The following is a 15,236-nucleotide window of genomic DNA, read 5'->3' as shown; positions in this document are numbered from 1 at the left end:
GTAGTAACAGTCAAAGCCAAATGATCGATGGATACCCTGCAGAGACAGCATGCCACCTGTCAGTGTACAACACAAAGGTCACCACTGCAGCACAAACTACCTGGACACGATCCACACATTCAATACAGACGGCCATACTGGGCATGCTCATACACTTAAACACATGAACACCATGACTGCAAACACCAGTGGACCAGACATATCTGGCAGTTGCAGTTGTTAGTGCAGACACTCGTCAGTATGCACCACTCATGCCTTGCACACACAGTGGATAGGAATACAGACATATATGTCAGGACAACACACTATAATAAGCCAAAGGTAGATGTACATAGATGTGTGGAAGAGGGTGACTGTGATAAGGAGCCATCCAGGCCTGTACCAACCAGCGCACAGCCAGAGGGCCCCAGACACATGAGGTGCAGATGTCATTCACTGCAGATATTAGTCACCAGTATCTGTCAGCATTACAGACTGTGTGGTGCATGTGCCAGCTGTGCAACATGACTGTACAAGGAAGTAATCATCTAGCAGCTGTATACACGTACCTGTGACATATGACCCTGTGTGTGCCTGCATGTGACGTGTCAACCCCTAGGTGAATGGGTTATGGCCCATGCACACACTGCCCTCCCCATAGCCCTACTATGACAAGCCTGCTGAGGTCATCCAATGTGAAATACACCTTTGGGAGAGCAGTAGCCCAGTAATCTCTGTAGCATGTCTTCTAACTGCATACTGATGTAGTGTGATAAAATACTTAGATAGGAGTTCTAACCCCAGACTTGGCAACTATGAGTGTGTGTGTTTGTGTGTGTGTCTGACTGTGTAGAGAGCAATGCTTTTTAGGGTACTTACACTCCTTACAATTCATATACTCAGCTTTGGCAAGGCTGCTGATGTCATCCAATGTGATATACACCTTTGGGGAAGGAGTTCTCCAGTAATTTCTGTGGTGCGTGATATGACTCTGTAATGCTGTAGTGTAATAAACTATTTAGGTAGGGATTCTATTCCCAGACATTGTAAGTGTGAATGTTTGTGTGTGTTCCTTTGTCAGAGTAGGGAGCAATGTTTTTGAGGCCATTCACAGGCACTACATCCTCCATTGCCCTACTTTGCCATGTCTGCTGACATCATCAACTGTGAAATACAGCTTTGGGGTAAAAATATCACAATAATCTCCATGGCGCATGCTATAACTGTGTAATGCTGTAGTATAATAAACTAATTAGGTAGGGGTTTTATTCCCAAACATTGTAAGTGTAAATGCTTGCATGTGTTCCTTTGTCAGAGTAGGGAGCAATGTTTTTGAGGTCATTCACAGACACTACAGCCTCCATTGCCCTACTTTGGCATGTCTGCTGACATCATCAACTGTGAAAAACACTGTTGGGGTAAAAATAGCCCACTAGACTCTGGTCTGTGCTATAACTGCATAATGCTGTAGTGCAATAAAGTCATTCGGTAGGTGCTCTAACCCAAGACATGGCAAGTTGTGTGTGTATCTGTCTCTGACTGTGTAGAGAGCAATGCTTTTTAGGGTACTCACATTCCTTACAATTCATATACTCAACTTTGCCAAGGCTGTTGATGTCACCAACCTAGAAATACACCTCTGTGAAGGTTGTAGCCCAGTAATTTCCATAGTGTGTCCTGTAATTGTGTACTGCTGTAGTGTAAAAAAGTAGTTAGGTAGGTGTTCTAACCCCAGACATGGTTATTGTGTATGTGTCTGTTTCTGACTGTGTAGAGAGTAATGCTTTTTAGGGTGCTCACACTCCTTACAATTCATATACTCAACTTTGCCAAGGCTGCTGATGTCACCAACCTAGAAATACACCTCTGGGAAGGCGGTAGCTCAGTAATCCCTATAGTGCGTCTGGTAAATGCGTACTGCTGGAGTGTGGCAGTTCTGGATGTTTTGTGTGTGTTCCAATATCTGTGTACTGAACAATGCAGTATAGGCTAGTCACACGAAGTACATGTGAAATGCCCTACTTTGGTAATCCTGCTGATGTCATCCATTGTGAAATACACCTTTGGGGAAGGAATACTCCAGTAATGACTGTGGCGCGTACTATAACTACGTAGTGCTGTAGTGTAATAAACTAGTTAAATAGGGACTCTACTTCAAGACATGATAGGTGTGTGTGTGTTTGTAACTCATATCCTGTGTAGAGGTGGTTATGAGTGTGTGTGACACCCGTGGCCAATGTGGAGCAGGTTTTGCATATTCCTTATATTGTGGCCCTACTATATATTACAATGTCAACCATACTGGGATAACAGATGTTTTTTATTTTATTTTATATTTGTTGACTGGGAGAGTCCAGCTGGATATATGTCCATTTTCAGTGGAGGCCCGGGGAGAAAAGCTCCAGTGCAGTACAGGACATAACACAAATTGGCGTGATTAACATTAGGTACTTTCTGCAATATACAGTATACAATATACGTAGAAAACATTTAGTACACTCCTTATGGAATCATAGTAGTTATAAGATGATAACTTTACACAAAGTTTACATACGGTATATTAGTGCAACAATTGCAGGTTACATTTGTTAGTGCATTTACAGTAGCCACAGGTATACAGGAAGTTCGAATTTGAAGCAGACTTAACTCTAGATATAGTAATACACCTAGGAATAGTTGCTATTGATTTCCTATCCTGGGGTGGTGCAGGTGCATAGTCTATGATTTAGGAAGTGTGTTTTGAGTAGTTTTTTGAATTGGGTTGTGGAGTTGTTATTTATTATGGGGGCTGGAAGATTTTAGAGATATAGTAGCTATAATCTGATCTGCCTGCCTCATTTTTAAAGTTAGATACCTTGAGGAGTTGTTGGGTACTTGATCTCAGGGATCTACAGAGATGTACAATAGCTGAGAGGCTGGGGCGCAAAGCCATACCCATACACGTGACAACAAGGCCAGACAATGACAATTAGCAGCCCCAGTACTACCCAGATCACACTCTCTACCCATGTGTCATACACACACACATGCCTAGGCAACAGCCAATATGTGGGTAGTACACTGAATATTGGCCACCGATAGTGACTATGGAGTGATAACAGTGGGCTACAGAGTGCATGTCACCTTGCCCATCTGTCCAATATGCACGTACATGCAGACAGTGCACCTCCCCCATGTTCCCCAATGGACACCTGCACCACCTGTGGTGCCTTCACATGTGACCCACAATGGACATACCATGCCTGACAACATGCCCTGTATGGACAGATGCCACTGACACCAGTGAATACTGTTAGCATGCTTTCAATATAGGTGCAGGGTAAACCTGCTGCCCATTACCAGTTCCTGCCACAGGTGAGCAAGACTGGCACATCTGATGATAATCCGTGTTCACAACATGGGCCAGGCACCCCAGGTACAGTTCCACATTTCACTGTACATGCATGTGGGAGATGTGCACATCCTAGACACCATCCATGTCATGGACTAAGGAACCCATACATGGCAGGCGATGCACAGCACTGGCCACACACAATAGTCACCCAGGTGACTGGATGGGGGATACAATACCCACCTGTGTGCGCAAATGCAGAGACTACAGCCCTGAGCCACAATGCAGACCATTGTCATGTGGCCTGATGCCAAAGTATATCTATCACTTATCCTTGTATAGCCTGCTGGCACAGTTGACCACCACACACCCATTCAGACATGCACCCATGCATGTCAGTACTGGAACCCAGTGTGTTTGTCTGTGTGTGTTGTATGATGAATATGACCACATCCACACTCACTACAACCCCCATGGGCATACTGAAGCATGATGTACAATGTCTGACACCTCCTCAAACTCTTTGCCCTTATGACCTCCATATGACTGGTGGGGTGCCTGTGATACTTGCACAGTGATGTGTTGTGGCAATACTACTACTGATGAGTTGTACTCCGGGCCCTGCCAAGTGTGTCAATCTGTGTGCATTCTTATGAGACTGTGGGTATGTTGACACTGGCACCTGTTCATGCAGACAGGAATGTGTAAATCACCTACCTTATATGTACCATATCTCTATTGCAGATGTCACTCACCATCACATACATGTCCTGAGTGCTCCACAACAGGTAACCCATGTGGCACATCCAATAACTGCATCTAACTGTGATAGCACTACATAGTTGTTGGGGTTTTGATACCCTGTACTGGTAGGTGTGTGATACAAACATGCTACAGTTTTACTCTCCCACCCCTCCCTGACAGGTATTTGCCTCTGTCTGCCTCCCCCTCCCCCCATCTGGTGGATGTGGAGACCCACACCTGATATGCTCAGGCAGCAGCATGTGTATTTTAAGTGATGCTCATGATCAGCTGATTGCCTCTGCACAAATTGCAACCCTCCCCTAGCTGATTGCATGTGGGACAGCTGTGGTAACATTCCCATAACCAATTGCATGGAAACACACTCAAATATCTAGGAACATCATGGTGGTGTTGGCCCTTTTCATTCACTGTGAGCAGGAACTAGATCTGTTGTTTGGCAAACAGCATCTCAGATGGATTTGGGATTTACCTCTAACAACATACACTGTGGAAAGAGGGAAACAAACAGGAGGGGGATGTGCCTGACCTGACTACAGACTGTAAGTGCTGCTATACTGCATTTTGAATAATGTTGGTTTAACAGTGTTTGTCTGGATATGGCTATCGTACATGTTGTAATACCTGCCATGTCAGTTCCATGTTTAAGAGGTATTCCCATCTGAAGGGTCATCTGCAGACTGGCCAGTGTTGTGCCTTTGGTATCATGTTAGCCATGGAGAATCTATCTGTGGACTGCAGAAGGTAGTGTGAGGATTGCAGCCTGTCGATGGTGAAGGCCGTGACAGTTACTGACTTAATATCCCTCATAGGACATATGTTGCGACAAACCCTGTTACAACAGTAAATGTATGAGGGTATCACAGCAACATGTCAATATTGACCCTGTGTATGTGCTTCCAGCCACACCTCTGTGAACCCACCATAACTAGTGTCATCATATTTGATAACAAGCCAGTGATATATCAGACTGCTGCACATGTTGTGTACAGTAGAGGTTATATTTCATGACATAACCTGGACATTCTGTGGATGATTGTACAGGACTGATGTCTGTGTATTTATGTTGAATGTCGGCAGTGTGTGTATTGTTAATATGTACTTTAGCCTGTGTACAGACTGTGGTAGATGTCATTGTTTTAGCTCCCCTCCTAACTGATGTACATGCGGCCCCACACATGCATGTTAACACACACACACACACACACACACACACACACACACACACACACACATATATATATATATATATATATATATATATATATATATACACAAGTCATATATAGATATGTTGTATCTGTTTACAGATTAATACATTTCCACACATACATCTATTTGATGGTATACATTCTCTGTACTGTTGCATTACTGGATTAAATGATATGTTTGTGAAAACATCAAGATTATGCATATCTGCCATGTCGTAGTGGTAAATCACTTTGGGTATGGTTTACAGGGTCCTTGGTTCGAGCCTTGCAGGCACTGCTTGTTTTGCTGCTGGGCAGAGCACAGACCATTAGATACAGACAACTTAAGGCAATTTGTAGCAGTTGTAAGTGAGTCTGAGTGGCGGTAAGCACTGCCTACACAGGTTAAGCAATATAGAAGCTAGCTGACTGTAAGTTACTGTACCTGGCAGTTGGCTGTGCTTAGCTCTGCACAAACCCGCTTACAACTGCTTTAAAGTGCCTTAATCACTCTGTATCCAATGGCCCATGTTCTGCCCAACAACAAAATGAACAGCTCTTGGAAGGCTTGAAACCAGGACTCTGCACACCATACACAAAGTGATTTACCACTAAGCCATGACAGATATGCATAATCATGATGTTTTCACAAACATATCATCCAGCCCAGGTATTCAACACTACAGAATGTATTCCACCATGTAGATGTATGTGTGTGTGTGTATATATATTTATATTTAAATAGATATAGCATATCTATATATGTAGATATAGTTACAGGAATATACACATATATGTATGCCAATATGTACATATATACATAGATACGCATACATCTATAGATATATATGTATACATCCATATGTCCACATATATACAACAATATATATATATATATATATATATATATATATATATATATATATATATATAAAAATAAAAATGTAAATGTTTGTTTGTTCAAATCTTAAATCTCCGAAAGTTCTTCACCGATTGCTTTGAAATTTTCACACAATGTTGCATTCGAATACGCGTGTGTTTTTATATACCTACTATTATATAGATGTCATACGTTGCATTCGAATACGCGTGTGTTTTTATATGTCTACTATGGATTCTATATATTTGTATACAAATATGCAGTTTTATATGTTTTTGTTATAACTTTCTTACTTCTTTTTCAGTACAATCGATCTGCTTTAGTTCATCCAAATAATGCCTCGCAGAAGATCAAACTTAGGTCATCGTACTCACAGAGCGGAAGCAGTGCGACGAGTAATTGCAAATCAAACTGAGGAAGAACGGGCATCAGTGAATGAGCGAAACAGACAAAGAATGGCTCAAATATGTGCCGAGGAAGCAGCAGAGTGATGTGCTGCCAGACTTGAGGATGCACGGTTGCGAGCATGGCGATCACATTCTGCAGCTTCAGATCTGCTTCGTTCTCCTCAATCGATATCAGCGGATGAAATAAATGCTTGCCTGAAATACTCTACTTTGTGACGACATGTAAAGATGTTAAAATTAACTACAAATATGCATGTCCAGCTGCAAAACGATCGATCAGCTGAGATATTCTCACATCAATTGCTGGAAATTTGGAACGTAAAGGTGCCGGTTGATCTGACCTCAGGACGAATTTCATTGCCTCATAACTTCTGCAATTTAGTGACGCTAAAAGAATAATTGGTTGAAAAATTATTTCCCAATATTCAAATCAATTATTAGAATCACGATTGGCTGACTGAACGAGCTATTCTTGCGGCCAACAACAAAGACGTCTACGAACTTAACAAAATTATTCAGTCTAACATTCAAAGCGAGGCAGTCACATACAAGTCCGTCGACACTGTTGTGGAAACAGATGAAGCGGTAAATTATCCAACAGAATTTTTGAATTCACTCGATCTGCCAGGGATGTCACTGCACGTACTGCAAATGAAAATCGGTGTGCCAATTATCATGTTGCGAAATATCAACCAGCCAAAGCTTTGCAACGGCACGTGGCTTGCAGTAAAAAAATTAATGAGCAACGTCATAGAAGCAACAATCTTGACAGGATCTTTCAAAGGTGAAGATGTCCTCATTCCTTGCATTCCTATCATTCCAACGGATATGCCACTTCAATTTAAGAAATTGCAATTCCCAATTTGATTGGCGTTTGCAATCACCATCAACAAAGCTCAGGGCCAATCTTTAGAATTGTGCGGTTTAGTTCTACACACGGATTACTTCTCACATGAACAATTATATGTTGCGTGTTCTACAGTGGGCAAACCAGACAATCTCTATATCTGCACAGACAATGGAACAACAAAAAATGTTGTATACCCACAAGCATTGTGAAATTAAACATATTAGAAATGTGTGCTTTCTCTTTTCTTTCTTTTCCATTTAACCAGACTGAGCCACAGCAACGCGTGGCTGGGTACAGCTAGTATATATATATATATATATATATATATATATATATATATATATATATATATATATATATATATATGCATATATATAGTTCACCTTTCAAAAGAGAAAATCATTTCTCCGAATGCTGGAAGGTTGAAAGTAGGTTTTCAGCATTGCACAATCCTGGAATAGATGCATTGAATGTGCAATGAGCGAATGTCACTATGTGGTCACTCGCTGCAGATTCGGCATTTTGTGTGCGGATTGCACTAAAGTGGGGATCAGGAAAATGTCCCTTTCCCCACTGTAGTACAATCTTGGAGTTAGAATATTAAAGTAGGGGGGTGGGGGGCACAGCCCCCCAGATGGGGGGTGCATTGGGGCTTGCCCCCCTGCATTTTGACATGTATTCCAACTTGTTCAAAAATCAGCAAATCTGCTTTTTGATTTGCTGAGTTTTGAACTTCGGTGCAATTTGAAATTACTGATTTGTCCTTTTGGTTCACAGAAAGGGCCATGCGGAGACATGATTGTCTCCCTTTCAATGGTAAACCCATATATATCTATATAGGTATATATGGACATACATCTGTAGATCAAATTGGGAACATAACCAAAACATATATGTCCACATGCACCATTAATGGGTTTGAGAGACCCAAACAACACGGATAGGTATTCCCCCCCACAGCCAAACACGTCTGGCCTGCATTACACTACCAAACTTAATAGATCCTATAACCAGGACCCTACATGACATGGGCAGTACATGTTAACAGTACTCCATCCCACCTGTAGGATGTCAGGCTGGCATTACTAATATATCATGCAGTACAGTCAAGTGAAGTGTCATGCTTGGAATAACCCCCTGGGCAGGCACAGTAAGTAGCTGGGATCCCTCATACGATCCAACACGCCTACACCTGATAATGGATTCACCAGTGTTGGCAAGGACAACCACAAATCCACCATGTCAGCTTGGAACTACCACCCAGTAGCCTGATGAGCCTGGACTGCAGGGACATGGAACATATCAACAATGAACCCATGGCCAATGTCACTGGGAATCTTTTAACCCTGGACTCTGCCAATGTTGGACTTGTCAAAGGCAGAGAATACAACCTGAACTTGGTATACCTCCTTGACGCAATCATGACAGGTGTAGATGAGGGTTAGGAGGTGCCTATGTAGATCATAGCAGGCTTTTGTACACCATCCCACATGCAGGAATGTGTGTAGATGTTAAGGGATCTACCTCCATTCACAGAATATGTTTCCCCCAGGATGGCTTGGGAAATGCCAACATTCCATAGGTGCCATCCCATGGGCATGCAGTCCTTCACAGGTCATAGATGTGTTAATGCCCTCCTACACACTGTAGAGGTGTGCAGTATTACTGGGGTTGCTATTACTCACTGGGTTTGGCTGTTGTGGCCACATCCACCATCATTGCAGTCTCTGTTGCATCTATTCCCCCACATAGCTGTCTGTAATACTGTACAGTGTATGTTATCAGGTTGGTTAGTTGTTGTTTACACCATTCACAGTAGTAGAGCACCTTATACCCTCCTAAGGTTAGGGCAACACCACCAGCATTGGAACAACCATGTTACTGATGTGAGGAACGCAGTAGAGTGGGGAAAGGGACATACAACCTGCTGTTGGCATGTTCAATGTCATTCAAATAGTAGACTGCATATATACCAATGTGTGGTTGTGCCTATCCTGTCTTGGTGGGATTACATGGGCAACAGATGTGTTAACTGCATGGGGACATACCTCCATGTGTACAGTCTTGTATCTGTAATGCATCCAAACCAAAGGCTCTGTGTGTTGTACCCAGCCATGTCATGTGTACCACCCACTACACTTACTGGTGTCCACTGTAGAAGGCCTGCTGACACCACTACACCCATCAGCCATGTGGCACATGGACAAACACAACACAATCAGAATAGATAATGGTGAAAACAATACAACATTGTTAATTACAGCTATAATGCATCATGGCTGCACAGCTACACCTTCCAGGATGTTAGCATTTCACTTTACTGCTGACAACATGCTACACGGCATTCCATTGCTACACTGTTGTACAGTCACCCTGTGCATCAGCACCATGTTAGCCTATCCCTGCATCGATGTTACGGATGACAGGATGTGGCACAGGTATCATCATATGCACAGGGTGTGTTGTTGGTTTGCCAGATGCCCAGGTTGAGCCATACAATTGACAACGTGTGTGTGTGCGTGTGTGTGTGTGTGTGTGTGTGTGTGTGTGTGTGTGTGTGTGTGTGTGTGTGTGTGTGAGGGGGCTGAGTAGTGTTATGGGCCAATGGTAATGTCATGTGTAGCTCTCAACTGTGGGCCTATCCATATGAGAGCCAGAGGATTGGCTGTTAGGTTTTGTCTGTGCACCACACAGGTATTGTCCCAGATATATCAGTGGCATTCTGTCTGAGTGCTATCAGTACATGGCTATATTCATTTGTATTTTGATGTCATATTCCTGCATAAGGGTATGTTGCAACAAATCCTGTAGCACCAGCAATTTCTAGGGTATGTAACAGCAATAATGCAAATATGGCCCTATGTTCCTACCTCTTTCCTCCACATATATGCCAGTCTTTGTCCTGATGTGATACAGACAGGGGTTGTTAGGTAATGGCCTATCATTATTTACTGCTAGCATTACTGTTATCATCCCAGTCATGTCATGGACTCCCACACCAACTGTTGGGCAAGGTCCATATATATGGGGGCAACAGCTGGACAACACATATGTGCCCTTGTACATTCCAGAGGTCAGTGTGTACAGCTGTTTATGGGGGGGGGTCAATGCCATTAACCTAGGCTGTGACACCTTTTCAGGGATATAAGTGTTAAGACAAGGGTCATTCAGTGTGATAGTGAGATGTTAGGTTAAGCAATGTTATGTACGAGATGCTGTGACATTACCACAAGTGCTACATTTCCCCCTAGGGCTTGACTACAGGGTGTAATTTACGGCTGCTGAACTACATCTGTAATTGTTGATTGTTACTTATCTTGAAGGCAAATCCTGTGTTTACTGTTGTACTAATTGAAGGCCTTGGCCTGGACAGCATAGTATGGTATATATCCACATTGCTTGCATCTACTGTTTTGTGTGTTCCTTGCATTCATCAGTGATTACTTATTTCAAAATTTATGTGGTGTAAGTACTGGCATACATTATTGTATAGTTCACAAATAAAGGTTTTCTGTGTATGCATACCTGTGTGTCGTGTCATGTCCTTTGAATTGTGGGTGGGTATAAGTTTAATGTAAGTATTCTCATTTGTGGGAATGGTTGCCACACTACACATTTCACAGGTGCCAGTTACAGGGCTTGTGGCTGAGGGATATACTTTGCACCCAGTACTTCCACACTACTTCCACATATGTATGGCTACTAATACCTTTTGTCTGTGTATATGTGTATGTACCTATATATATCTCATATAGCTATATCTATATATATGTATCTATATATATGTGTCTATATATGTATATATATATATATATATATATATATATATATATATATATATATATATATATATATATATATATATATATATATATATATATATATATATGAACATATTTATCTATATACAATTGATGTTATATGATTATTTGTGAGTCATAGATATATATATATATATATATATATATATATATATATAGCTTTCTATCTGTCTACATTTACAGATATATATCTGTCCGATATGTCCATGCATGTTCGGCTCATATTTTGGCCTGTACCTCATTCTCTTGGCAGTTGACATGGATGATCGCAGCATTGAAGTCAGTAACTAGTGCCAACACTTTTGTGTTTCAGACTTCACCTCCTTCTACATATGTGTTCTAATACATATAACTGTGTAACTAAAAACATTTTAAGTGTATTACAGCAGTAGTTGACATATATCCCTATTTGTACCCACATTGTGGCACACTTTGTCCAGACGTCATGCATTAACAGGTTGTGTAGTATGATATTACTACATTTCCTGTACTGTTGACTGATTGTGCTGGAAGATATGTTTGTGAAAACATCAGGGCTATGTATATCTGCTGTGGTTTAGTGGCAAACCACTTTGTGTATGGAGTGCAAGGTCCTGGGTTTGACCCTTACAGACGCAGTGTATTTTGTTGCTGGGCAGAACACGGGCTGTTGGTTACAGAGTGATTAAGGCACTTTAAAGCAGTTGTAAGCGGGTTTGTGCAGAGCTAAGCACTGCCAACTGCCGGTTATAGTTTCTTACAGTCAGTTATCTTCTATATTGCTTAACCTGTGTAGGCAGTGCTTACCTCCGTGCAAACAGGCTGAAACCCGCTTACTGCTGCTTAAAAGTGCCTACTACTGCTCACCCCCATGCTAATTTCTTTAAAAGAAAAGAAAAAGGGGTGATAGGAAAGTGGTGAAAAAGGGGTACAAAGAGGGCAAGACAGTAGGCAAGATAGCTAGGGATGTGCAGGAAGGGTGTAGGGAAGGTCCATAGCTACAGCAACAACTGTGCATATGCAATGCATTTGGAGGTACATTTGAACACTCCAACCCCTGGGAGAGGGGTGAGGACAACAGTAATATGTTGTGATGCCAATTAGACCAAATTACATGTGTTCAGTGGACATGTGTGCAAAATAGACAGCTATGTATGGGACGTGATTTTTTTTTTTTGGGAACAGATTGCCCTTTTTTGTTTTTTAAGGTGATAGTGGGATGTTGGGGAAGGAGAGAAGGTATGCTCAGGGAGGATAAGTTGGGTAGGATGACAGACATGACAGACAAGACAGCATACAGGGGCAGTATATGACACATGTGGGGGAAACACCTTGGATGGGGAGGGGTGTTTGGAAGTCACAAGACCATGAGCCTCCAAATGGAAACAGTAGGACTGAGATCCTGACTCATGGGCAGTCACCACTACACTTTCATGGCCCCAAAGGTGGTTTGCTGGGGGCTATGTAGGGGGGCAGGCTCACCCTCTAATTGCACCACTTGGCCCTCAAGTTGGCATAGCCAGTCTCGAAACTCCATATCGAGCTCCCTACGCACCACGACCCGGACATGACAATGGGTGACATATTCCTCTCTGTGCCTGCTCCTGGGGGGGCCAGCCCCATCCCCTACAGCGGTTCCACCCAAAGGTGGTGCAGGGCCAATGGAGGAGGAGGTCCCAGGCTGGGCCCCAGGTGTGCTGGTGCCTGGTGCCATGGCCAGCTGAGGTGGGACAGGTTGGTCCGCTGGGACCGGCCTTCCCATACGAGCTATGTTGTAGCAGGTTAGTGGTTATGGGTTAGCAATAGTCAACAGCATTTGGAATTAGTTATAACAGCATGCATAGGTATTCCCATTAACCCAAAACACCAGATTTAATACAGTTGCAGAGCAAGCAGAACACATGCATATATGGAACAACAGTGGCCATTACTACAGCATGCAGGTTTCATTGATGGCAACAAGCCACCAATATGGGTGTAGTTTAACATGGCATATGCATAGAAACAAATGTGAATATTTATAAACCATTAGGACATATGTCCCAATATATGTTTGGAGTGTACACTTACCGGTTGTGGTGTGTCATTGTGTTATTTTTGCACATATGGTAGGGGTGAGAGAGAGAGATTCAATTAACAACTAATATATCCTTGTAGTTTGCATAACATTCTTAGTCACTGCACTGATCTGTCCCTTACATGTATTATTACACTACCTAATGGCCTTATATTGTACACTGGTATGTTTATAGTTTGTTATATACGTGACTTGTGTCTTACCTGTGTCTTACATACAGGCGTGACCAGATGCAGGTGTTAATGCAACATATGTTGAGAAATGCTCTCATACACTTTGGGTGAGGTGCTAGAATGACAGGTTTGTTTTCATATACATTCTCTGAGTATGTTCAAGTCTGACTATAAGTTATATGTCATTAACAGCTGTCTACATTTATTGGATCATCACACTGATTTTTCAGGGGAACAGGGTATCAGGCTGGTGATGTGGGCCATTTATCTGGACATGCTGAACAGATTGGAACAGTTGTGGGGTATGAATATTCGTACAATTTTCTATTTGAACTTTCTAGCAAATTCTGCACAGTTGGGTGTAATTATGCATACAGCTTTCTATCTGAACATTGTAATAAAATCTGTAGAGCTGTGGGGTATGATTATGCGTACAACTTACTAGCACTCCCAGGATTCAAACCCCTGCCTAGTGTGACAAATAAAATTAATGTTAACATCACAGTACACTGTGCGATCAGAGAATTGATGTGAAGCTTCTTACTGTTTTCTGTGTAAGTCTCCCTCACTTGTACAATATGACTGACCTCTTGGCACTTCCAACATTGTTATACAGAACGTCATACACATTTTATCTGCATACTACAGTGTGGACAACACTGCTTAATACAACAGTACTATGTATAGTATGCAACAATTCAACAACATATTACAGAAGAGTAAATAGAAGCACTCCAGGGGTTATACCTTAATTCACATGATATTACATATTTATTTCTACTGGTACAACACTTTCTAAGGCTCTTATATTTATTTGTTATGACAGTACATGCTGAATGATTACTAACCTGCCTCGAGATGTAGCCTTTGCAACCTAACATCATGGGCTTGCTGGTTCACAGCCCACTCATCTGCAGCTGTCAGTGAAATACAGTGATATTTAGCCATACCTATCCATAGTATACACATGCTTGGCAATTATTAACTACTTAGTAGAATGAGTACTTAGTACTGGGGCATTAGGCATCTGCCGAGACTCCTGGATCCACTGTTCCAGTACATCCCCCCTCGTACTGGCCCTGCAGTAGTCTCTGCTCATGGTGTTTTGCCAGAAGCCATACCATGAATTTTGACTCCTGGATACCCCAGCACTGCACTCTAAATCGAGTGCCTTCACCCACACCAGGCATTCTGCCTGCAGTAGGAAGCTACAACCAGTTATGGGATGTATTCCTGCCTGTGGGGATTAAATACGGCCAATTACCCACACTTTTCCATGATTGGCCAGTTTTGAAAAGGCTAAGCTATGAGCACACCTGCTTACCTAGGGTTGGCAGTGCTTGGAGAGGTATACCACTAGGCAGATTGAATTGGCTCTCCTACATATTGCTTACACTTAGTGAGTTGAGCTGTGCTGCAGTTAGCATTGTTTAATAATTAATTAGCACTATATTTGCCTTTTGGCAGTGATTTATTATTCATTATGGGTTATATATGTGTGTGGTATCTGTGATTCATGTGTACATACACTGTATGGGGTCCTGGGGACTTCTACACTTTACTACAATGACACCTCAGATCTATGCTTACTGAAGTACTCCAGTTTACATATTTATGTTCTGTGGCAGGTTATACAACATCACAATGTACATAGATTCAGTTCACATGTTTGGTTTGATTTTCCTGTGGTGAGGATTAGTTTGCTGATACCTCATTTGTATGTATTGTTATGATGGCTTAGTGGTTAACTAATGTGACTGTGGTGTACAGGGTTTTAAATTCAAGCC

The sequence above is a fragment of the Protopterus annectens genome, chromosome 1.part0, assembly GCF_019279795.1.
Source record: "Protopterus annectens isolate FY-2018-M chromosome 1.part0, PAN1.0, whole genome shotgun sequence".
NCBI lineage: Eukaryota > Metazoa > Chordata > Ceratodontiformes > Protopteridae > Protopterus > Protopterus annectens.
The sequence above is the reverse complement of the archived record's forward strand: the minus strand, read 5'-3'. Positions refer to the sequence as shown.